Genomic DNA, 27,899 nt, shown 5'->3' with positions numbered 1-27,899 from the left:
CTATTAGCCATCATTTATTTTCCATCGTTTGGTTTCAAAGAAAAAAAGTTGTTGGCAACAAAAGAAATGATGAAATTCTGGGAAAGTAAGGACTTCACTGTGTTGAGTTTGCTGTAAAGAGTTTGCCAATATATGGCCCCTTTATAGCTTTCACAGAAATGGATTTAAACTATTTTTGTAATTTCTTTAGCCTTGCATTATTATTATTATTATTATTATTATTATTATTATTATTATTATTATTTAATAATATTATAATATTATTTGGACTTAGTTTTATTTAATACAAATTTAAGTTCAAGTGTAATTCAATACAAGGTTTTATTTTCTGAATCCTTACATTTAAATCACGTTAGCTTATGGTACAGTGCAATTGTTTCTGCTGATTTTATGATTTGTATTATCTCCTTTCTACATCTGATTCTCCATTTCTATACACCATCCAGGTGCATTGAGGACTTTACTTGCCTACTTTTAGACTAACCTTCACAATTTCTAAAGCTATTTTCTAACCATTCAATTGAAAGGTCGAGCTGGAATATTGTATCTATATGCACTCAAGAGATTTCCAATTGAGCTTCACAATGCACAGGCCATCATAAAAGTTTCAGAGGAGCTTGTGATGGGTGAATATGGTTCTGTAGTGAAGCGATATACAACAATCACAGGGTTAAAAAGAAGTTCAAGTGTCAGGTATTTTCAGGTGAGTGCATCTATCTAAACTGAAGCAGAAGAAATGTTCTGCACTCCCAAAACTGTTGCTCATGGTTTTGACACTGTTGTGAACAAAGCCTCATGGCTCATTCAGTGTGCAAAATAAATTAACTCTGACCCCACCCACTATCTCACAGCTGCAGAAACTCAGTCATTAGGTGATCAAATTAGATTATACAAGCTGCAGAGATCAGAAATGCACTAGATCTATTCAATCATGGGGTTATTTAAACAAGGACATATACTGTATCTCTTTAGCCAAGTTATAATAGACATTCTGTGTGATTTATTAATTAATATTTTAATGATTTGATTTAGATAAAATGTAGTGTCCTTACAACACAAGTAAACCATTTATCAAAAATATTTTTTAAAATGATGTAGCAGATGCTGAATTGTCCTGACTTTTAGTCACCAGCATGTATCAGGCTCCAAAAATAATGATTCCCAACAACAGACCTATCGGCCCAGTAAATGTTGTTTAATTGTAGAACTCCAAGTTTGTTTCCTGTGCAGACAGTGTACATTTTGTGATGCTTATTGCTAAATTTCAACAATATTAAAACATGCATAAAATGTTATGTTAATGTTGATAAAACAGCACAACCATTGAAACTTAGTAAATGTAAATCATAAAAAGTTTGACATAAACATTGTCTATAATCATTTTGGAGACACAAACCACAGTGCTAAATGAGTAAAACAATCCTGTGTATGTGTTTATGATAGAATCTTTCTGGATTTTTTTTTTTATGTGTATGGCATTCTTGATACAATTAAATAAATCAAAATCCTATATAATAAGCCCAGCCTGTTTAAAGTTGTTTGACATTTTGGGAAATACGCTTATTTTATTTCTTGCTGAGAGTTAGATGAGAAGATAGATACACCTCTCATATCTGTACGTTAAATATTAGGCTGTAGCCAGCAGCTAAACTTAGCTAAGCTAACTGGCTGTGGCTTGATCTTCATACCTAACTCTCTACAAGAAAGTGAATAAGCATATTTCCCATAATGTTAAACTATTCACTTAAAATATAATAACAATATAAGCATGTCTTTCTCTAAATTTTGCTATAACTCTTACCAAAGTTGTTTAAATCATAACCCCAGCCAACATATGGCTATGCACATATTTTCCTATTTGTGTGTATTTGGACTTGTGCAATATCTTCTCTTGTGCAATATGTTTTCTTATCTCTTTTCTCTGTTTCGACCAGGTGTTCTCACAGATTTCTTTATTTACATTATTTATTTCTATGGTAAATATATATATATATTTATATAAATAAAGAACACAATAAAGAATGTGTTATAGATATGATATAAATATGAAGCCATTCATGATGATTATTATTATGATGTAGTACTGGAAAAGGGGCAGGGTTGCTTCTTCCTATTCATTTTCGGACATGTTAAGTTAATATCGTGTTTTTGTTCTTTTAGCTTTTCTTGTATATTTTTATATGTTCGAAATGAAGCATTCATTCACTCTCTGTTTGCTGTCTCAAAATCGGTAATGTGTAAAGTCCCTTCACTGAAAGGAATTTGCTGCTTGTGATACCAGTAGATGTGGTAGATTTGTACCTTCTCTGAGCTCTGTAGGTAGCTTGCATCATCTAATTGGATCATCTAACGACCGAGTGCCTGCAGCTGCAAGATGGTGGGTGGGGTCATTTAAATATAGACTGCAAGAGTTGAGATTGGCACACACACATTAAGATGTATTTGCACACTGAAAAAGGCTTAAAGTGGAAACATTTGTGCATTTTAATTCATTTTTGTTAATAAAATGTCAAAATCATTGGAGAGAACATGCAGCAAAACTTCTATTATGGGTTAACCACAACGCATTTCCTCCATTCCCTATAAAAAGAGAAATAAACTGTGATTAAGATTAGAGTTGATATCCACTTTAACCCTTTTAAGCATTATTGGCAGCCAGTTTGTTTATTATCTTCTGCAACCTGTTCATACCTCCATACAGAATGAGAGGAGTCTACCAAAGAAGACATTTAATTTGAGGTGGATAATGGAGGTTTAACAGTCCTTTAAAAAAGCCTCCCATGTTGTGTTTGTTTGGTTTAATGCTTTTGATTTGTTTGTTTATTCTCTCTCTGTGTCTCTGTGATTTCCCCTGTGGAGCAGTGCTAAATGAAGTGTAACACACACACACACACACACACACACACACACACACACACACACACACACACAGTGGCACTTGTCTCACAGCAGGCTGGGGGGTTGGTATCCATCAATGCAAGTTTCCTCCCAGAGGAAATGATTGGCCTGGGTTACATGATAACTTTTACAGGTGATGTGCATTATTTTGTCTTTTTTTGATTTTAAAGAGTCAAAATACATGACATCCTTCTGAAAAATGATGTGATCCACAATCTAAACAGTGTTGCCCAAGGCTCATCTCCAGCTGAACTTGAACTAAAAAGACTTGATTGTGCGCTGTTGCTTGATTTAGTGTTTGTATGGCTAAATATAGTGTTAAGATAGCTAAATATAGTATCTGTCTGGTCAGCTTCTTGAGCCAAGGTTGGCCAATAAGTAGCAGAGAGCCTGTGTTTGCTTATTAATCTGATGGATGGATGCTCTCCCAAAGCTAACTAGCTGATTTTAATTTCACTTCCATAAAGTATAATAAGAAACACAGAAGGTGAGCTATCCATATTTTTTGTCCCTAGTATGGTTAAAGCTCTAAAAATGCTGGATCCTACAATTCCCATAATGCAACTTGATAAGGTCTTTACATTAGACTAATTTTCATTAGTCACTGCATTGTAAATGAGTATTTTAAACTCTGAACCCCTAGTGTGTAACACAAACTTCCTGTTAAAGATTTGTCAACTCCAGTCTCAATTTGAGATGACCCTGATTACATTAGACTTTAACTATTTTCACAGGCTGAATCATACTCCATAATATTTTTTTTATTTTATTTAACCTTTATTTAACCAAGTTAGTCTCATTGAGATATAAAATCTCTTCCAAGAGAGACCTGGCCAAAATAGCAGAACAAGTATGTTACATAAAACAACAATTTACAATCACAAAACAATCACAAAAGAGGCATATACATCTCAAGTGCATTTCAATTAAATAAAAGTACCATTAGTTAAAACATTTGCACGTGTGAATGGACTCATGTTCTATGGTTTTAACATAACCTCTACTAAATATACATACTAAACTGTTTCAATGTGTAATGCTAAATGGATTACCAAACGTAAAAAGTATCCTGTGGAGTTTTTGGCCACTAGTAGTGCTATGGAGCAATGTTTTTGTGAGTGGGTCCCGGTTTTGTTTGAACTGTGCATGCTTGGGGAACATGATACATATTCCTGCCGCTAGTTACCACAGATTTTGACTGATTGACTAATAACAGCAATAATGAGCTCTTTTCTAAGCTCATTTGGGCTAAAAGGGGAATGTACTGTCACAGTGATCTATATTTGGAAACAATTAAATATTTTACCTTTGTGCCTGTACAGTTTTTACTTAATAATGCTAATAAACATCAACGATTCTAGGCTGTCCAGGCTTCTAGCTACAGCTAGTACTCCTATCAGTTGCAGACAGTTGCCTGTCAGTGTCAACCATGCACTCGGAGTTGGCTTCATTTTCAAGAACACTTCACATGTCCATAGACCTCTTACAGATGATATTTGAGCATACATCAGCATGAGCAATCTAGCCTTTAGATTCATGAACAACAAAAACCCATCTCTATTAGCCTGCTCTCTGTCTCGCTGTCTATTCTGTCCCTCTCTGCTCAGCTGTGTCCATCTACTAATCAGATTAGGACATTATATTTGAGGTTGTTGGCCTAATCAGTGTAATAAAGGGTCTCTGAGAGCATTGCTGCCCATTAGCGTCATTAGGCTGCAGCTGAAAGGAGAGCTTTGTAGACTCTGCTTGATCACTGCTGCTCGGAGGAGGTGAGCATCTATCTCTCAGGTGGGCCTATTGATCTGTTTACTCCCATATGAGCCGGCAGGACTCGTAGGAGTTAGCCAGCACACAGGAGCTATAAGAGATTTATTCTGCGGAAGAGCTGTTGTTGTGTTGTTGTGTTGCATAACAACTTCATTTCTGCTGTTGCCTTCTTGTTTAGGAAAGTAATAATGTGCTGCTGTCGGAATGTGGTTTAAAAATGTTGGTACATTTTAATGCAAAGAAGACAAATACATGTTGAGGATATGGCTTTGGTTATGCCATTGCAACCCGGTATTACTTGTTTGTCCTACAGTCAGATTTTGTACTATACATAGACTTAAAGCTATAGTGCGTCGTTTCTGCCACCCCCATGAGGAATTCTAAGTAATGACAGCAAAACTGTCGGTGCGTCCACATGATACAAGCCTTCCATGACTGACATGGACTGCAAGATTGAAGAGCTGTACAGCTGGGACCAAACTCAGCAAATTTGGATGAACCGTCAGGTTTTGGGAAGCGAATGATTTTTTTTCAGCAGAGGAAAATGGCTGACTGTAACCCAGAGCTATGACTTTTGTCAAATCTTTTGTAATAGAGTGTTGTGCATTTTCTTCTTGCAATGATGGAGCATTGAGTGGTTTTAATCTGCAGGCCTCACGCTGTCATGCTTTCATGGCACAGTGGGCTTTATAAACCACTGCTTAGCACTGTGTGCTCTGAGATGGCAGGAAGCGAGCAGAAGTACCGCCAGGCGTCACTCCAGCTAGACTCCAGTGGCTGGCATCAGTATGCTACACTCAGCTATGCTGCCTTTATGTGGCTGAAGGGGAGTGGCTTTGCCAATATGATTTATAGCCCCAGATTAGCAGCTGCATCGGAGGATGTAGGTTGTCATCCTCTTGTGCATATGGAGAGCTGATCGGGAATGAGGAAGGTCTTGAACAAACTTGCACAATTTCAGCTAAAAGCCAGTGTACGTGTAGAAGCTCCATTATGCACATCAGATCCCTCCTGTGTGTGCCAGTATGTGTATGAAAATGAACAACTACATGGTCCGTGGGCACTGGGCAGCTCTTAGCAACAGTCATGAAAGAACCATTATCAATGACCCCTGCAGTAATAGAAGCAGCAGCTTTGTGCATGAGAGACTGGGGAGGCTGTAGCGAGCAGCCAGAGAGGCCAGACTTCAGTAACGGGTCACTGCACACTCTTAGCAAAGAGCTCCTCAAAACCGTTTCCTCTGCCAGCTTCCGTCATCCCAGGATGGTTTTTCTCTCACTACAGATTTTACTGATTAACTGCCAGAAGTTCAGAAGTTTCTAGCTATTGAGGCACATTGGTATGGCAGTATGGTATTTCATGATTCTGCTGATGGTTTGAAATAAAGTTTGAGGGAATTTAATTTGTTAAAAATTCTTAGAGATGGCAGTAAAATGTTAAAATGCTAAAACAATGAATGGACTTTGGATCAAACCTAATAAACAAACTCAAAGCAGTGCAGGCTGAAGTACATTATTAAGGTATTGGGAAAATACTGTACATCCAGATAGACAGAATCAGCATCCATATTAAGATTTTGGTTCCAATACTAATTTCAACAGATCAGTGATTCACAAAAACATGTTTAATTAACCTCTGTAACTTTGCTAATAATTTGCTTATTGTACACAAAATCACAAGTGCTAGATGTAGCATTTGTCTAAAACTTACAGAGATATAAATTAAAACAGGTCATTATAATGCACCACTATAGGGATCAAAATACAAAAACAAATGTATATATAGTTATTAAAATGATGTATCACTTCTTATAATAGTTTACTCCCTTTGGTGCCATTTTGTCAAGAGACACAAGGCATTTTTACAGTCACATTCAGAACTATAATTTGCATGTCATGGTTATGATTCTGTATATGGCCTCTGATTCTCATTTGACAGCCGAAGAATGATTAAAGTCACCCATCAGCCTGTCATTTGAATTATTCGCCACACCAATTATTCGCCACACAGCTACAGTACATCCAAAAAGCAAGAAAAAAAAGCAGATGAATTAAGGTTTTGCCTCTATATTCAAATGTCCCAGTTGGTTGACAGTGAAATATACAGTGTCTGAGCTATCGGTGACACAAATAGATGACAAATATGCTGTTCTCTTGGCTAGTTGACAAAAGTACAACCAATCTATTGGCCTGTATTTATAATGGATGCCATAAACTGAGGTGAAGTGAAAGCTTTAGGAGTAATGAGAGCAGGCAGCACTTCTGGCTCACATCTGAAATCCCGCTTAAGTATCACTTCCAAAGAAATGTCCCAGTGTTTTTAATGACTGAATTATATATTTGACCATGCTTGTCGTTCTTGAACTATTGATCACATAGGAGTTTTTCCTTTGGATTTGATGAGATGAATGGGATTGAAGGGTAATGGCTAGTGAAACAGAGTGATTTTCCATTATGCCAGAGTCGTAGAGAAGGAAGGAGGGCATATGAGAAATGACCCAAAGTGGGCAATGTTGATCACATCTAATTCATTCAGCATGCTCTGCTCCTTCAGTCCTGCCCTGCCTGTGTTGGATTAGGGCTTGAAAAACTTAGAAAACTTTTTTTTTTTTTTTACAGCAGCCAACATTGTAAATTTTTGGCCCAGGCGGCCCACACCCACCTTGATTGGTCAGACAAATTCCCTGCAGACAGTCCTCTTAAAATATGCGTGCATTCTATGATATGAGTTGCCTAGTGTTCAGCGTTCATGTGATCGTTTTGAATCCTTCAAGAGGGGACTCAAGACTTATCTGTTGATCTTACACTTAAATAAAGAGCACCAATACAAGAGAAGCTAATTAAGCCATTCAAGAACACTGATGCTTGTATCAATCTGTCAGACTCTACAACACCTGCACCACCCGATAATGTTGTAGTTTTTTTCGGGTCCTGTCTCAATCACCCACCACTCAGCATGGCTCTATGTATATATTTGTTATTATCTGTATTTATATTTTTCCAACTGTATTTATATTTTTTCCATTCCAAGTACTTACTTTTTCAATATTATTTATATTATGGTCAAACTTAAATATCATTTATATTATGGTTAATTACTTTTGCTGTTATGTAATTACATATTTTTCAATCTAATTTCACGTCAATTACAATTACAGTATTTTTTTTGCACTGCCCACCTCACTTTACTTAAATACTTTTTATATAATGCCACTTTACATTCATTCAGTGTTTTTTGCACATTGTCTGTTGTTTGCCTGTTGTTTGTTTGGTTGTTTGTTAGTTTGTTTTTATTGTGGAAACACTGCTGCTGTAATAAGTGAATTTCCCCATTGTGGGATGAATAAAGTATTAATAAAAGTATTATCTAATCAACACTGATTTTATAGATCAAACAGACTTTTCAGCTACCCAACAGGCTAACCGCTAGCATTTTCAATGTAAGCTTAAGCAGTTAGGTTACCTGACAGCCACTAACTTTAATGTTACAGCCAAACTGCTTGTTATCTTTATGACGTGACACGCACACGCACGAACACACACACAAACACACACACGAATACACACACACACACACACACACACACACACACACACACACACACACACACACACACACACACACACACACACAGCCTCCCTCCCTTCCTGAAAGTCCCTGTTAATTTGTCTAGTCCTTACCACATCGTCATCTACTCTCTCTTCCATCTTTTCCTCACTCGCCTCCTCCTCGCCTTCTTCCCTGACATCTTTGTTTCTGCTTCTCTGTATAGCCAGCCACCTCTCCTCCCCCTCGGCTTCAGGTAATGCTGATGTTGAAGCAGCTATACAGCCCCAAACATGTCAGAAATGTTTGAGGACTCCGCCTGTAGATTCTTAATCTTTTTCTACTCTAATTTCTCTGCACCTCCCTTGCACTTGGTGGTCGTTTGTCCATTATAACGTGAATGCTAAACTTCCAGCATAACTATTACAGCTCACGTCTCAGGGCCGGGAGGCGTGGCCATAGTGGGATTCGTAAATTTGCGGCCAGGAGTGGGGAAGGGGGTTCCTGGATTTCATTGGGTCAGGCCAGTGCCAATAAAGAAAATTAACCAATGGGCCGCTGTGAGTTCTTTATGGAACGGCCCAGCCAAAAAATTAAAAAAAGGCCTATTTATATCAGCGATCCGGCCCAAAAGTCCGTCGGCCCACCGGGAAAATGCCCGGTATGCCAGATGGCCAGTCCAGCTTTGTGTAGCACCCTACACGCTCTAAATCAGGAAACTGTACTTACAAATAAAGGTGCAGTTGCTGAAAGTTAATTCCCATGCTTGTGACCCACTAGTTGGGAACTAAAGAGTCTTTATTATTTTCCTGCAATTTCCAACAATGGCTCTGAACCCGAATGTGTCCTTTTAGTACTATATTAGTGAATTCCTGCTATTTGCTCCAGCTCCAATCTTTCTGTCGACTCCCAAGCAGTCAGGGTTCCTCACATTCACAATTTCTATATCATCATATCTGGCCAATCATCTTTCTGCTTGCATTCCTTGAACCAATCAATTGCTGCTGCCATTCAGACAAACTATTACAGAAGCCGTCCCATCACCACCATGATCTACAGATTGTTCCAGGAGATTGTATGTGTGAGATTTTGTTTTCCACCTATACTGTTCTTCCTCCACCACCATCAGCATCTAGAGTCCTGGGGGATCCTGTCCAATCTCCTATCTTCATGGGCCTGCATATAATGAAGACACTTCCGGTTGATGGACTCCCAAGTCTTTCTCTTTGGGTACCAAAGTATTGTTATACATTTAGAATTGATCTCTCAATATTCAAATGTAATATGAGGCATTGTTGAAGTCTGCTACTGTCTCTCTTTCTCTTCTTTAATTTAGTTGTTGCCGTTATCAGCTCCACAACCATGATGCAAATGACATTTGGCAGTATGAATAATCGAAAACAAAACTGAACCAAAAATTGGCCCACAAACACACAGAGCATAAACTTTAAAGAAATAAAAGCAGTGAATAGTATTTTTTGTCCTGTTTACTGCCATGCGCTCAGCTCCTGAAACAGTTACAAATTGTGTCTCAAGCCCACAACACCCTCAGACCTGATCAAGGTAAACCGGCATTCAGTAGCAAGAAAGAGAAAATTAGAGCCGCGGAATAGAGTCATGTCTGGCACCTTGCCAGCCTAAGCATCTTAGAGAAAGTTCTTGAACAATGTCCTGTTGCTACCATTAAGTAGTGGGATTACTTAAAACGATTACCAGGGTCGCCAATCAACCGTGGTGAATGTAGCCAATAATTACAGTGAGAAGAAGAGGAAGGTGTATGACAGAGATTAGAAAAGGTGAACTCCAGTGAGCCATACAAAATATGCACTCGCCCAGCTCAGAACACACTGTTTACAACTGGAGTGTTGCTTAATTTAATAGATGAGCGTTCACAATGCAGACACTGTTTCAGAAAGTTACGACAGGCCTTATACTCTATGTTCTATCCTCCTTGGATTTCTTTAAAACTAGCATAAACCTCAGCATGCTTGCACAATGTTTTCTGGTTAAAGGGTAAGTTCAGCCAAATCACTGGAACCAAGGGTCATTATTCCAAGTAACAAAGACGTTCTTCTGAAAAGAGTTTTTTAAAATGTAATTTTTCAGTGCTTTCAGCACCATAAACGAGTCTACAACCATACTAGCTACTAAGGCACAGCAGGGTGATGCTTGTAAGTATAACGTTTACAGTGTTCTCCATCTTAGTTTAGCATTTTAGCATGTTAACATTTGCTTATGACCTGATAATGGCACACAAGTAAACGTTAAAGGAACATCAAACTGATTACAGTTCCTACTGAGACATGGATTTATGTAACACATTTTTATGCCAATCCATCCTATAATTGTTGAGATATTTCATTTAAAACCACTAATGTAAAAGTCACGGGATCACTAAAGTCGTTAGGATTCATCTTCTGGAAAACTGCTGGGACAAAAATATCATGGCTATCCATTCAACATTTGTTTGGACCGAAGGGATGAACTGACCGACATTATTTCTTAAAGCAATGCAATATGTATTAAAAATAAACTAAACAAAACCTGGATTACTTGGTGATGTGGTGAGCTAACCCTTTACTTGTGGTTATGAAACTACAGTTGACTACTAGGTGGCAAGTAAAGAGTCCAAAGGTTTTACTTGGATGAGTGAAAACCCGTCTCACCAAACATGACAGTCAACTACACTGTACTCTTACTTTTACCCCCTCGATGTTTCCTCTCTTATGTTGGATACCATTAATTTCCATCACGTCACATAGATGTTGACATTTCATTTACCCGGCTGTACTGGGAAGCCCCTCAAATCAATTTCAGGCACCTGGAAGATATGGTAAATCTTCCTAACAGACATGCCCTTAGGGTAAATTAAAGTGAATGTTACTTTTCCTTGAGATGACTTTGCAGTGACAATAATATTTAGAGCGGGACCCCCACGATGTGTATTTGTTATTTATTTAATAGTAGGAAAAGAGAAGTGTCCTAATGAAACATGACAATTTCTCCCAGGTGATTGCAAAGCCAGTGAATTAGGATGTAAGAAGTAATGAAGGACACATCTGGTTTCTGTGCACATGTAATTGATCACCAATCCACTTGCTTTGGCCATCGTAATCATGATCCATCTTAAGTATTGATTAAGTTTTCCCAATGTTTTATGTGACACCAACACACTGATTAATCATTAATGTGCCCATGTGGCACCTTTTTTAAGGCCTCACTGCACACAAGGTTGCCACTAAGATGAGCTATCATGAATGTTTCAATATCTGGCATCTTACTATTTGGCTCATTTGCAAGAAATGCAATCTGTGTCTCAAAAGCTGATTGTGGCTATCCCTCAGCCAGTGTCCAAGCCATTTCATGAAAGAGTGCACAAAGTTGAACATGTTATTGCAGTGGACCAACAGGTAATAAGATACCCAATTAGATACACACAATGTCTTTAATGTCAAAATAGAAACTTCTAGTATTGCCTATACCCCAAGGAGAGAAATTAGCCTTATCTCGGAGGAAGGTGGCCATCCATCAGCAACTTCTCTCAGTTTATCAGCCTGCCCAAGTGGAAACGCACAATGATGTCAAGCATTAATCAAATGCTGACACCTCACATTCAGGACTGAGACATGTACCCTTTTCTCCCTGCCCAAATCCATTGTCCCGCTGGAGCTCTCTGGCTGCAGATTAATTTTGGCGCTGTCTGCCAATATCAGACAGCTGGTGGATTGTGCTGAAGCCATGTTGAAAGAACAACATGTGCAAAAGTGCAGAGACCATACACTGAAAAACCAAAAAGCACCATGTTAAAACTCTTGTACTTCAGCCACTTCATTACAGTTTCATACTCACAAATGTGTTGCAGAAGTGCTCTTAGAGGCTGCCCCCTTGCAGAGAGCAAAGACGAAGAGACTGTTACATGCACTGTGTGCCACTGTGCCTGGGAATAATCCTGTCACAGAAAATGCAGCAGGACAGGAAGAAAGAGCTTCATGTGGCAAAGTTCGTTGTCTCTTTTTCTTCCCCACCGGCCACTCATTCATTCTGTTTAGAAATTACTGAGTGCTATTGATGCAGAATCGAAAACACTCACAGGAGGGAGGGTTGTAATAAATTGAACATATTGGACACTGGGTGGCTCGCTGAAACTCTCCACGGTGCTATATTCATGTCAAAACAATCTAACGTGGGACGTCAAAGGTTTGTCTACGTAGAGCAAAAATTGAAGAAAAGTCTGTCGCTGGTAAGTGTTTGACTCAGCCTCAGAGAGTACTTTAACTGCTGTGGTTGTTCATGAAATCCTTTCAGAGGACTTTCATTTTTCAGATGGATGATTATCTGGATACAAAATAGCAGGGAGCCAGATGTGACTCTGGAACAAATCCCTTCATTCCCTCTCTACTGTCAGAGAAAAAGGATGTTTTGGATATGCTGTTTGTTGAACTAAATTCCTCCCTCTATTATTTTGTGGGAGAAGTCATTGCAGGGCATTTCAACTGGCATGACCTCTGAAACAATGGATCTAAAATCCCCAATGATTCACAGTACAGAGTCCAAAGATTTCTCTGTTGCACTCAAAGGAAATCTTTACCCAGAATTTTAATTCTCATTATTTTGTATAAGTAATTTCCAGATGAAGAAGTGTTTTCTCTGGGGACAAACCTGAGACCCCGTACTACAAAGCAGGATCAACATGCCGTGGATTTATTTCAGTTATCCAGCTTCACCAAACCTAACAACCGCGGTCCTGCATAACCTGTGTCACAAAAGGTGCTTATCAACTAGTTCAATCAACCCAGGGTTTCCCAATCCAGCAATGCATGCGTTCACATAAAAGAGACGTGTTTGCACAGCATGACCAATCACAAACATCCACCAGAGCCGCGTATTTTACATAAGAAAAGCAAACTATGATTCTACATAAATATGAAGAACACGGACACGGTTTTACAGGCAAAATGCAATACAGTTGCTGCTTCCTAAAACAGAAGGAAAGCTGGCAAAAAAATAGCGGACGCTGTAAATGCGTAAATCACAATGCTTATCAATATCACTTCCCCCTCAGTCAGGAACAAGATCTGGCCATAGTTACACTTGTGTCGTTGCTTTAGCCTATTATTTCAGTTGCAACCCTGGCAGTGGTAGGTGATCGTTTGAGCAAATAAAAAATATAAAAACATTATTCAAACCGATGTGTGTATTGACAACACATGGCTTAAGAAGCCGACAAATAGCCTATACGTAATTCCCTCCACTGAAAATCTATATCTTTCATAAAAATACCCATCAGGGAATGTTAACGGGGTTATTGGCCTCTTAATATTTTAACTTTTATGAGAGCACCTCTCGCTCTCTCTCTCTCTCTCTCTCTCTCTCTCTCTCTCTCTCTCTCTCTCTCTCCGCGCACCGAGCTCCACCGGATCTTCAAAGAACAGTGAAGCCGTTATCGAGTATTGATTGGTCAGTAGGGGGTGCTTTTACACCGGTTGATCTCTAATCTTCAACATAACCTGCTCCCAAGAAGATTAGATTTTCAGCATAAATTACTACGGCGATTTAACCTGGTAACAAGTGATCTACCGTTTTGATACACAAAACCCTGTGTTGAACCTGAAGTTACCTCCTTAGCGCCAAATCTTGCTTCATAGTACAGGCCTCTGGAAGCCAATAGTAAACCCAACGCAGCTGACATTTTAATGCAAAACGAAATGTGCATAAAATCTTTTTTAATCAACACCAAATCTCAGGTATTATCTTGTTTCCTTACTATATCCCAAACACATGTACTCTGACTAAAATCCTACAAAAGACCCCACTTACTCAAAGTCCTTAAATTGATCTTTAGCTATCCTGATTCCACTCACCAGACATTAATTTTGATAGTGGACCATTCTGAAATGGATTATGTTCAATGACAGCATTTAAATATATTTCTTCAATATCTGTGTATGGCAGCTACTATATGTTTAAGGTTAGGAAAGGGTCATGCTTATGGCAAATAAAATATAGTTAAGGTCAGGGCTAGATATGAAAATTAGACATGCTACACACCCATCCACCACCACAACATCAACACTCCCACCTTGTTTCATATAAGGCACACTATTTTCTGAGATGAAAAAAACATTCCCAGGGATACTGGGCTGTACAAGCAGCGGATAACCACTGGAAACGACCAGTTTATATCATTTTTATGGACATTTTGACATTATTTTGCTGTTATTAAAACAGGTGTCCAGGTATCTTCATTCTCTCTGAGCCGACCACTTTTGGACACCACTTTTTTTGTCCAGCGATCCAGGCTATGAGGGATAACTGATACAAAAACTTTATGGCAAAGTATCACTTTCACTGAGGTATGACCATTTCCAATAACAAACTATAAACCTTTTGCACCAGCAGTCTCTCTCTCTCTCTTTTTCTCGCACAGCAGCCATATGAGAGTGAGAAGCCACGCAGAAAATTGCATTTTTCATGTTACCCACACACTGACTGGCTGTAACATGTATGCAAATTTTGGCACCTGAGAATATTTCCCAAGTCACTGACTTGGTGGGAATGCAAAATGACTTGCAATGGAAGATTATGTACTGTATATTATAATGTGTGTGAGGTAATGTGTGGTTTATGAGACTATATATTCTAATGATAATAGCAGTGATGAATGGTAATGATTTGAGAGAGCAGCCTTATTGTGTACACACTGCTAATGCTCCGACGACGACCAGCCACCATTTACGATGGCCCTTATCCCCCCTGCAGACAGTGTACACAGATAATTCAATACCTTTTGTTATTACACTACGACTACAAGATTAACATCCTGCTAATGCCCTGCCCTAGTAGCTTTTACATCACCCTACCCTCCTGAAAGCAATTAAGAGAGACTCGGACTGTAGGGTCTCCCCTGTGCAGTTATAAATCATCAGTGGTGCTGAGGCCATATTAGAGTCCCTTTCTGTGAGCAACAAGGAATACTTCATGTGGCTGTGTCTACTGTAGGTGTTCTTACCAAGACTCTGGAGAAATAGATACAAAAATGATAAATAATATTGGTTGCTGCAATAGAATTTCTAAAGAAGAGCTTGGACCTGGTTTAGCTACGGTAGAGGGGTGGTTAATTTTTGGCATCTAAAACTTCCAATTCACGTATACGTCATAGGCACAGTGATCCACCTTGACCTTCTCCCTAAAGATGTGTACACACTGAACAAAAAGTGAATTTTAACAGGCGGTCTGATTACACAGAAAGTTAATGGAAAGTCATGACTCATGAGTGGATTGAGGCAAAGATGTGTTTATACTGAAAATGATTCTTAAGAGAAAACTTTAAACTTATCCTGAGGCTGTCAACAACATGAACAAACCGTGCAGAGACAAAGAAAAAGAAAAAGGAGCAGGGTTCCAGCGAAAAATTAGCAAAATCTTGAGGCCACACAGGAATTATGTACATATTGGACAATTCTACAACTTTCGATTTACATTCAATGCCATGTAATATGCCCCATATGTAGCATGGGTAAAAAGTAAGGGTGTGGAGGGCAGGGTGATGATTGGGAGTGTAGCACATCTGGAGACAAGAGTTTACATACTGTTCACACAGACCTGCAATTGACATTCACCTCTTTGTTCAACCTAACCACAATCTAAACAATATTTTAGAAAACACTTTTGAAACTGTTGGCATTGGACCTAACAAAATGATGTAACTGAATGTGATTCCTAAGACTTTTTGTAGCAGTGTAATGTCATGTTACTTCCACCTGGACAGCCATTTGAACAACCCAGGAGGTTGCGTGAACATAGGTCATTTTAATCACTTGAACAAACATCAAATGCTGTCATTTTTCTGTTGAGGAGGTTCTCATACAACTTGAGAACATTCAAAAGAACACAAGTCCTGTCTGTGCTGTTGACCCATATTGTTAATTCAAAATTTGACCTCTCGCTCTTGGATTACGGTTCAATTATGTCCCAGATTAGAATAACTATTATCAAGTCCATACTGATCTCTCCCTAATGTAATGTCAGCCTGCATGGTCATGTCTTTCCTCACTTCTTCATATCGGGGGGCAAATCTATACTACATGCATAATTCACACTGCGAATACGGGCATCATGGACAGATATATCATCATACACTAAATAAATAGTGGAGTGTGGATATATTTTTAGTGGGGCGCAGTCATCATCAATCTCCATGGCATATGAACCTAGCTGGATTTGGCAACATGTGTGCGGTGGTAAACGGGCCGGCATGAAAAATACTTGATGGAAATTCAGAAAGATAAATGGATTTTATTGCAAGCCATAAGGTCACCTATCGCTATCCAACGGCTATATGGAGATGTTCCCTTGCCTAGAAATCCCATAGGGCCAGTCAGAGACAGAACTGTAGTCAATGACCTGGTTCCAGTAATTACTGTTTACTTTAGCTCATTATTCTCAGAGCTTGGATGAAGCAATAGCCCTTGTGTGAAGGATGGCCTTAATTGGTGGCTGCCAAGATGTGTATCCCCTGCTTCTGTTGTAATGCATATTGGGAAGGATGGTGTAAGAGACTCCTGAAGCAGCTATTTTTGGCCCTGCCTTTGAGTCATTCACATACTCTAATTATCTGATGAGTCAACATGTGACAAAAGATGAACCGCAGTCCTTTCGTCCAGCAGGGCAAACAACGAACACTGCACACATGCTTCACACAGCGGAACAGAATGGTTCATATGTTGACATTTACAACCTAATTAAAACCAAGAAGGGAAATGATCCAGGCAGGGTCAGATGCTTATTACACACAGGTTACACACAAAACATACACAAGCATTCAAGCAATTGCACAGACGACTGCACAATCCTACACACCGTTTAGCTACTCCACACACATTTAACCGAGAATAGCTAATCCCACCCAGCTGGAGAAACCTGGTCATTTGAATCACTGAAATCCAAAAATGATTAAAATATATTACCATATCAGGGAAACTCATACTCGTAATATTAACGATGTATGTATGCAGATAAATTCCCAGTTAGCTCCTGTATTTTGATTGGGAGTTGAGAGAAAAAAACGTAGGTAACAAATACAATGCATCAAACATGGAATTTAAAACTGAACAAATATATATATAATATATTTGTACATCATTGCATTATTTGTTTACAAGCACATACAAATGAAGATACCCAAGGCTGTGTAGAGTCGACTGTCACATCTAACTTATCAAGAGCATACCTCTCAGCCATTTGTTTCAATCTCACTGGCAGCAGTGGACATAAACTGAGCTCTGGTCTGCAGGGTGAATGACTTCATTTATGCAAAGAGCATGAAACACACTGTAGCTTTTTGCTCAATTGACCTTTTTTTCTTAGAAACCAAAATGAAAAAAAAGAAATTAACCAAATTGAAATTGTTTTACCCATATTATCAGTGCCCGGATCTCCTTTTCAATAATTCAGTGTCTACATCAGAAACACAGTTATATCCCCCCTTCTGCCATGACAGACAAGCCTACTGCATTCCCCAAGCGCCATTCATTAAAATGTCCTTTGAGTCCTTCCCTGCAAAGAACAATACCATCTAGACCTCACAATTCAGTTACCCCACAACAACATGCGCAAACACTTGCTGTGATGATATGCCATGCTGTGTTTGCTTGTGCAGAGCCTCACTATTATGTATGCTGAGTAAAAAAAAACTACAATAAACCAGTTCCCCAGTTTATCATGCTCTCACATTCTCTCACTTATGATGATATTAGATGAGGGCCAAAATGTTGTGTTTTGATTGAAATTATAGTGAGATTACATGCTCTAATACAACAAATAATAATGATAATACTAATAAAATAAAGAGCTAATACAGATGGTGCAGAAACATTATTTTACTACTGTATATACTGAACAACATTCATCTTTCCATGTGTATCCACATTTCTGCTTCTGAATCCAGTATGGTTTAATGTGTTAATCATTTGCAACCGGCTTTCTCTCTTATTTTCATGGCTAACTGGCCATGCAGCACATGGAACCAGAGACCTGCAGGCAACAGACAAGAAGGAGAACACTGGGATGGAAGAAAGATCACTAAAGCATTTCAATTTGCTTTCCCCTTCATTTAATTATTCTATCCTGTTGTGTACTTTTTGTGCTTTCCCCTTTCTTCAAACACACCACGCTCTGGCCAACTATGTATATATACATTTTTCAGATTTCAAAATATCCATCTTGAGCCGTGCAGGTCTTTCCTCCATCTGTCTCTCCTTAATTTACCTCCTTATTCTTACTCCTACTCAGAATGTGCACCCATATCTCGATTAGGCCTCTGGAAACGCCTGTGCAATTTCCTGGAAGATTAAAGTGATGGATTTACACTATATCAATCAGAGCAAATGTCGGGCTCGAAATAGCCCCCAACTATCAGCAAGAGATGTTTTTGAGCAGTGGTCAAAGAGCCCCATCAGAAACAAGGGTGATGTAAACGATGCCCCTGCATGCTTTTGACTGTTTCTCTGAGCTTCCCTGTTAATGTTTTCCTCAAGTGTTTTCAGTTAAGGTCGTGTTTGATCATAAAGCAGATCAAGGTGCTATATAAATACTGTGAAAGTATCAAAATGCTCAATCCACAGAGAAATGCACATAGCCCGCAATCAGAAACGGTGCCTTTAAATGAGCCATCAGGACTTCCGTATGGTTGTGACGTCACAACTACACTATATGTAGGTAGAAAGTGCCGCTACAGCGCCGTTACAGTCATTCCTCGGCTGGTATAATGGTGCAGAGACACAGAGAGCAGATGCGAAAGGCCCGGAAACGCTGACCAATCAGAGCAGACCGGGATATTTTCGGGAGAGTGGCTTAAGAAACAGGCGCCAAAACAGAGCATTTCAGACAGAGGGTGAATACAGGTATATATTCAGACAGACAGTTTGAGAAAAATAATGTTTTTGAATAGAAGAAATAAAAGTATGAACCGGAAAATGAGCATGGGGACCGTTAAGAACATCACGGTCGAAATGACATGTTTTAAAATATATGAAGCATGCTCTTACAATGATTAAAAAAAACACATCACAGAAGTGCGGTGCACCTGTCAGTAGCAACCTCAGATGAAGATAAGCTATTTCCTGGTGACTTATCATCTAATGCAAGTAGTCCCTTCAACAAGCTGCCCTAACTGATGTCACATTCCTCTGACCTCGGGGCATTATTACCCTGTAATCATGCGTTGCTATTCATGGCTACTATTTGTTATTTCTCGTTGACAGCCTAATGTTAGAAGAAAGCAATTTTACCTGATGGATGAGCATAAGAGGGGGAGAGGCTGTATCAGCTTCATGCCTTGCCAGTGAATAATGCACAACAAAATCTCATAGATGCCTTAACCGGCTGCCCGCAATACCTGCCTTCTCAAATATACTACCAGTCTACGTGCTGTACATGCTGGGTTATTATTACATAGAGCTGTGAGGACTTTTCAGCTTATGACGCGTATTTATTACCACAGTATTTCCTTCAAGCAGGCTGTCAGTCCTTACATTGTACTATGAAAAATTGTTGACTTATTCTCAAGCAACATAGCTTGGGCGACTGATTTATAGGTCTCACGCCATCCATGATCAGAGAAATCAATCTGCACTGCTTCTCTGGCCCGCATTTTGTCTGTTGGCGGCAATAGGGATAACGTGTCAAAGTGGGCCTCCTCAATTTTGTCACTTTAAGTGCAATCAATACTGCTTTCCCACATACCGAATGTGTCTGAATAGCAGGCCCCCTCTCCTTACACTAGACTGAACATTTCAATCAATATCTAACTGGAGGCTAAAAACATCTGCAGAAGCAACAACAAAAAGCGAGCCTGAATTAAATGCTTTGCATTATATACTGAAGACGACGACACACTCTGTAGGAACAGTAGTGCAGAGAAAACAGTTGGATATATAAAGAAGAAATGGGATTCTCTATGACAGTCAAGTCTGCAGCCATGTTTGTGTGGCGTAAATGTTTAATGGATTAAATCTGAACACAAAGTCATTTCTCTGAAAACAATTCACTTGCAGGACTGAGCGTATATTAACTCAGCTTGGCAAATCAAACACCAAATCACTGCTCAATTAGTGATACAATCCAATCAGCAGAACAGACCGCCACAGTTTTTTCAGCAGTGTTTTCCACTGTGAATGTAATGTCCCCAGAGTCCCATAGATTATTGCGGACAATTCTCAATGTATGGCATGCCGTCGGCTTCCAGACAGCTCCAATCCATAAAAGCAAGCCTCTGGCCAACGTACCTGTAAATTAGTCTACCTAAAAAATTCAACGAGCCCAGGGAGAGGTTTGATGTGTGCATCTACGTGCATGGCCCAAAAAACGATTGTTTTAATTGCCTGGAGGATTATGGGACACAGACCTCCACTCCCTCATGCATATTTGACACTTCTAGCAGCATGCTCAGGCCCTTGTTGGAGCTAATGGATAATGTTTTGGCACTGTGTTGCATATGAATGAGCTACCAAGTTATGAGTGGGTATGCGGCGAGTGCAACCCAGTCCGTATCTGTCTGAGCATGTGTCGGCTCTGTTATCTTGAGCCAGCCAGGGTGAGTGTAGGGCTGGGTGGCCGGGTTGCAGGTTCCTAATTGGTGCGACTGCTCCCTCTACTCTTGCCCTGAAAAGCTGCCGCTGCCCTCTCCTGTTAATCTGTGCCAGGGATTTGGCTGGCTTCACACGGAACTGACATGACAGTCCATCGGGGATGTTGTGAGCACAAACACATATTACGAAAAAAGTAGACGGATGAATATGCTGCCACTTACACGCATACACAAAGAGACATGACCTGTCATACAAATGAAAGCAACAGATATGCAGTTAGACAGACACATGCACACATTCATCTACACAGAATCTCAATCTCATTGAACTGAAAAAGCCGCTACTCCATTTGAGATATGGTTCTGGACAGCGTCACAATGATGAAGAGGGAGAGCTCTTGGCAGTGTTGTTGGTGGAACAGCATCAAAGAGTAGTGTGAGTGTGTGTGCAGATGCAATGTCTGCTGATAATGTCCATGTACACTCCTGCAGTGTGAAGTGAGGTTGTTGATATCAAGTGCTTGCACATTGCTATACATGGTGTCCTTTTTGTCAGCAGAGATCTTCTGGCATAACAGAGTGACACCTGATCTGATGGCTTTTGGGATTCATAATTTTCACCTCTAAAATGCACTATATTGTATTTGCAGTGCTATAAAGTTCAGACGGTTATATAAGAATATATTTAAACAAGACAATAGGTCTACAGCAATGCTAGCAGTTCTGCCAGGCTGTACTTCAACACTGCTGTGCTTTGAGCTAAATGCTAATATCAGCATGCCAATATGCTCACAATGGCAATGGCAACATAATGATAAATTTGTATAACATGTTTACCATCTTAGTTTAGCATGTTAGCATGCTAACATATGCTTTATTAGCAATAAACACAAAGTCCAACTGGGACTGATGGGAAAGTTATTAGTTTTGCAGTTTTGGTCATAAACCAAGGTATTGGACAAAAGTGGACCAATGTGGTAGACCAACAGACTGACTGATCAACCTAAAATGCCAACCTTAGAGCTATACAGCTAGTAAGGCTAAAAAAAATTGTCAATTTAATATGCATTACCATGAATAACTACTTACCTGAGGTGATCAGGATTTTCCTTATGCAATTAACCCAACCTCCGAGGCTAAAATTGAAGCCAATGCCAAAAACTGCAGTTCCTTGAATGGCCACGGAGACTGGATCCAAAAATACCATACACCCCCATGTTAAAATGCACAACGTTAGACAAACAAAACAAACAAACATGTTTACAGGTCTCTATAGCTAATTTCCCCCATTCATGACAACTGTAAGGGGGGTTTATGTAACTCACTCGTTTAAATTATATTAAGGCTTCAACTTGTGCATAATTTAGAGCATAGCCGCTTTGAGTGACAGGTGGGTGCCGTCACAGGAGACTGTAGGTCCTAATTCGGACCGCCTCAGGTCCATCCACACTCCACCTCTTTGCCCATTTTTGTATTAGCCAGGAGACGCTGCCAAGATGGCGACGGCTGAAGCCACCCAAGATGAGCTTCACAATGGCTCTTCAGCAACATATGGTTGACGTCACGCAGACATCATCTATGTTTTCTACAGTTTGTGGTCCTGAATGACCTCTATACTGTTTCTTTGTCCAAGGTCTCAGTATCATTGTAGCACAATCCATAAAGCATGTGAGGAGTCACAACTCTGTTCATGGTCAAGAGCTGTTTTGTATCTATCGCTGTCGGAAAAGCTCTTGTAAAGCTCATTGACATGTTAGAAAAATGTCACACATTCTGTAATAATAGGCCAAGGATACAACCAAAAACCATTTTAAGACTTCAGTGCACAAAATTGTAGGTACTGTACCTCTTTAAAGCATATATTTAGTGATGGTGTACTACACATTCAAAAAATTACCTGAATGCATAGCGATTACATTATTTCCCATGAATGATAAATACATTTATTATGAATACCTGATATATTAGTGCTACCTGCCAGGTTCAGTAAAGTGATTGTGGCTTCAGAGGTGGTATGCAATATGTAAATATGTCATTTGTGTGTACATAAACTTCCGTCTGCCAAGATGTCATAAGTAAATTGAAATTTATTGCGAGCACTGACCCACAGCAGATCAAATTATATGTCAAGATTGGGGTGTCTGTGGCTCAGGTGGTAGAGTGGCTGCCTACTAATCAGAAGGTTGGTTGTTTGATCCCTGCAGTCCCATGTTGAAGTATCCTTGGGCAAGACACTGAACCCTGAATTAGTTCCAATGCTGCGCCATTGGTGTGTGAATATGTGTGAATTGGGGATACACTGATACCACTTATTTTAAGACCAAGTAAAAGTACTTAGATTTGGGTACTCGCCAATACCAAGTACTAATACGAGTACCGATACAAGTAATAATAATCCCTCTGGGGTCGAAAACTGGAATTTTATGAAGCTCTTATCATAAATATTATTATTATATTATTGGAAGTCTTTTAACTTTTTCATTCATTTGCTGGTTTCATGGGTTGCCTATGAAAAGCAAGAATAGCATAATTAACGGTTTAAAGATCTGCTCTAAGATTAAGATAAGATTAGTCCAGAAAGCTAAGAGAATCATTGGTAATTCTGGCCATGTTCTTTCTTGTAGATTCTCTTTAATGCCATCAGGGTGGCATTATCTTTTCTATTCAAGGCTCAGTGGCTATGGGCTGGACATTTCCCCTGAACTAGTGTCAATAAAATAAATCATATCCTTCCTGATATCAAAATACTGAGTTAAGTTTAGAAAGAATGAAGAAGCAAAGTCTGATGACATCATTTACATGCATATTAAGTAGCCATGTTTTACCAGCTCCAGCGGAGAGGATGGTTTGTTTACGCCAGCAGCTAAGTTCACAAGATTTTGTCCAAATTTAAAGACTCGTAGCAAATTATATAAACAGTTAGACTACAAACCGACAGCTTTCGTTTGAGCTTGTTTGTAAAAGGAGCGCTGTAGTTGTTAAAACAGCGCTGTGTAGAGACTCACGTAGACAGAACGAGACAGATACTGCTACTCCAAATATCAGTGGTAAAACTTACGGGCAACAGACGGAGAAGTTAAGGTAACGTTGCTATGAGGTGGTATCGGGTGTGGTAGTATCGGAGTAATTTTATGACTACAAGTACAAGTACATGCGCATGGCATCGGACCGATACCTAATACTGGCATCGGTATAAGTGCATCCCTAGTGTGAATGTTTATCTGATGAGCACCTTGTATGGCAGCCTCAGCCACAGTGTATGAATGTGTGTGAATGGTGAATGGTGCCTGTAATATGTAAAAAGCGCTTTGAGTAGTCGACTAGAAAAGCGCTATATAAATACAGTGTATTTACATTTAAGACAGACATCACTCTTTTCGAATAGAATTAAAGAAATGTAAATGTGTGCAGAGAGCAGATGGAAGACCTAACTATGATTTTTGAACAGAGGGGGGATCATTTGGAAATGATTCATTCAGAAATCGGAGCTGAGGATGAGTTTCTCTTTTGGGGTTTGACTTGTTGTGAGTGTCATGAGTAAACACTCAAAAGCTCACTCCAGTGTCAGAGTGTGTTAGTACTTACAGCGGGTGCTAAGCAGTCCGTTGGGTTTTCTTGCAATTGGATGGCATACTCAAAGAGTGTGTGTTCAGTGTAGCACCAAAGAGTCTCTTTTTGACAGAAGGAAGCAATGGGCGTGTCTGACTCCAAGTTCATGGTTAATAGCCATGGCCACTGTTAAAAAAAAAAAAAAAAGAAATTAGATGAGGATGAGCATTGGACTGCCTTCAAATGTTTCAATGTGTTTCCTATGGGATTCTGCACTGGTCATCACTGTTGCTGTTTCAAGGGTAGAAACTGTCAGTCCTTACTATGTAAATTATACTGTCCTTTACCCCTACAGACCTGTAACTCCAATAAACATAATGTACACATCCTGCCCGACGATCAAAGAAAAATGATCGGAGCTCTGACTGCTTCTAATGTAAATGACTGTGACCTAAGTTCACTGTATGTGCACACTCTTTATAGGAGACACAGTCCTCCAAGACCATTATCCCAGAGTGCTGCAGCACTCTCGCTCATATTTCCAGAGGAGTCGCTAACAGGCACACCTAATGTTTAAATGCAAATTCTAACCAGAGCACCTTGCAGGGACCACAGCAGTTTAGAAATCTCTAAACCCAAGCTGTGCCAATTATTAAAAAAACAACTCTTAACAAGCCACTGTTTATGTCTTTAGCATATGAAGACGAAGCGATGTCACACCTGCTTTTGAACTGCAGGCAGATACATAACTTGAGCTGGAGGCACATCTGATAAAGGGATAAACCCTAAGGCTACAGTGTTTAGTACACAAAGACAGTCCGTGCTACTGCATGGACACATTAGCCCTTACTGTCTGCAGCATGCCAATCATTGTTATGACTAATCACAGAACACGAAACAGCAGAGAAATCACAGAGCCCGTTCTTATGAAATGAAATGAATGTTACCTTGAAGAAATAAGGGTTGTTTTTCGGCAAAGCGTAAACACCAGCAGGGCTTTAGTTTGTGAAGGATTTGGGGAAAGCTGGACGCTGAAACAAGTTGAAGCTGTGTGACGCATCTTGTAGTCTCACATTGTTAGACAATACATTGTCCAAATGATTTCCCCGTGGTGAAAATCTGTCTAATGATCTTTGTCTCTGGTGCTGTAATTCATTTAATATGTTAATAGGAAAAGCCGTTAGTCTGATCAGACATTGCATAAACATAAGTGTACTTCAATGTTCTTTAATCATGTCAGAAGAGGATTTGAAGGCTCCGAGCAATTCTGCCACATTATAAGATCATGAAAATTATTCATAAAATTGTCAGATGATGATAAGGGTTTAAAATATCGAATGGGCAGCCTTGGACATAGATTGCAATCTCCCTCGCCGACAGGCAGTTAATTCCCCATGAGTAAATCTGAGAACTCTGAATAAATGTGCACTAAGTCTTAACATATACAGATGACATATACTGCATACTGATTGGCTGTAGAGTGGCATGAGCTATGATACGTTTTTTTTGCTGTCTCAAGCACTGGACTTACTGTATGTGTATGTGACAGTGACAATGTCCATCAAGGTTATAAAGAATAGTGTACATACTTCCCGGGCTAAGCCTAACCCGGGTCTTTTTCCACACTCCATTTTCTCCGAAGAATTACCCCAACCTTTGAGGAGGGGGAACTCTTCTTAAATAAATAAAGTGGCCAACCTGTACAGCCGATAGTCACCACTGAGGAGCACTAAGCGTTTGGTACATGCTTGTTGAACTGCTTGGACAGTTCACAGACCATAAAACCTTGAAATGTGTCTAAGCTCTGTAAAGATGTAGGAATGATCAAACACTTTAGTTTTCAAGTTTGCCTGAAATAATTTACATACTGTGTTTTTATTTTATGTATGATGTTTTGGGTGATTTATGACAATTGTTTTAGGTCAGTTTTTTTTATTTGTATTCGTTGATAGATTATTTCCTCTTCCTCATGTTTCTGTCCTTTGTTTGAAAATGGCTATACAAATTACATTTAAATAGATAAGTTGATTGACAGAAAATGAATCCAGTGTTCTGTCAATTGATTGAAAATTTCAAAAAGCCAAATAGGATGTAGTTCGAGCTTCTTGGTTGTGGGGAATTGCTGCTTTTCTTTGTCTTATGTGATAGTAAGTGTATGGTACATTTAGACAGGAGACTTACCGAGTGAAGCTTCAGCCATTTTAATGGTCTGACTTTCATAATGAATATGGTTGACTGTGGGTTACCTCTGCATAGCAATACAGTCAAATTCCATTAAGTAGAGAACTGTACACAGGAGAAAGGTGCCACATCTTTCTCCTGTGTACAGTTCTCTACTAGGCAGGTTGGATTGGATATCCACGGAGATGAAAGTATTCATATCACACTTTCACTTATCACTACTTCACCTCCGAATACCCCACTGTGGAGTTGCTGTTTCATGTATGATGACTTTCTGCATCTCCACGAACTGTTGGAAGCGCTTTGGAAAGACCTCATTGAAAGCACAAGCAATAAAACAAGGCTTCCAATGTTTCCATTTTTAAATACTCCAAAGGGAATGCCTGTAATGCAATTTCCTAGTACTTGGTGTCCCCTGACTGCAACTGCCTGGCTTTCCTTCAACTGTGGGCTGCTGCTTTATTGCCACATCAACATTATGATGATGAAGTAGGGAGGGCTTGCTTCTCAAATTCTGAACCTGGTCATAGATCTCAGTGGACATCTACACTATCTTTTCATTATCTGCTCTCAGCCAACATCTCAGCACGGGGGCATGTGTCTGGAAAAAAATGCTTGATTATGTAACTGTCTGAAAGGCTGGTTGTCTGCATCTGCCTATACACAGGCAGATGCATTAATCTTTCACTGACTCTGCATCTATTTAGAATATCTGGACTTCCAAAATGCATGATGGATCTATATGCACAGTCTGCTGGTAAATATTTTTCATTTAACTGGCTGCTCTGATCGATCAAGAAATACAAATAAAAAGTCACTAAACTTGCATGGACAAGTGCCAGCATTTATTAAATTTGTATCTTGACTAATGTGCACATTACTCTTATTTCTAGTGGGTGGATGTTTCTGCACCTGCATATTTAGTCAAATATTCAAGCTTGAGGAAAACAGCAGAGCTGCTAACGCACCGGTGTCCATCGCTTTGGGTGCTGCTTAGATGAATGCAAAACCCAAACCAAACAAAGAGAGAGATTAGTGGATCTGTTTAACCTCAGGGCAGAAGGATCCCGTTATTAAACCAGAGAGTTTACTTAGCTGTGTGTGCTGCCGTCTGCCAAACTCCAGCCCTCTTCCTTTGCAGCGTGTCCTAAAAACAGTGACACTCAGAGCTAACGGCGCTAATTAGGGAAAGGATTTTTTCATCGGTGTCAATCACTATATTAAATCTGTAAAGTGTAGTACATGTACTGCCAGAAGTACTGCATATGATACATTCATACTGTATATTTCAGTAAAAAGTGAAGCAGTGACAAATTTAGTTTAATTGCTCTGTATATATTGTGGCCAAAAAAAGGAATATTGGCAGACATAT

The 27,899-nt window shown here is 39.4% G+C and overlaps 1 protein-coding gene across 1 annotated transcript in view; it reads right to left on the bottom strand.

Annotated features, from left to right (window-relative positions):
- Window positions 1-24,444, bottom strand: part of chrm2a (cholinergic receptor, muscarinic 2a) — a 43,448-nt gene extending 19,004 nt beyond the window's left edge. The window contains exon 1 of the mRNA XM_028571096.1: window positions 24,383-24,444. The gene's annotated coding sequence lies outside the window, so the exon portion shown is untranslated. The remainder of the gene's footprint in view (window positions 1-24,382) is intronic.
- Between the last annotated feature and the right edge of the window lie 3,455 nt (window positions 24,445-27,899).

This window comes from Perca flavescens, chromosome 23, assembly GCF_004354835.1.
Source record: "Perca flavescens isolate YP-PL-M2 chromosome 23, PFLA_1.0, whole genome shotgun sequence".
Lineage (NCBI taxonomy): Eukaryota > Metazoa > Chordata > Actinopteri > Perciformes > Percidae > Perca > Perca flavescens.
Note: the sequence above shows the minus strand (reverse complement) of the source record. Positions and strands in the feature narration are given on the sequence as shown.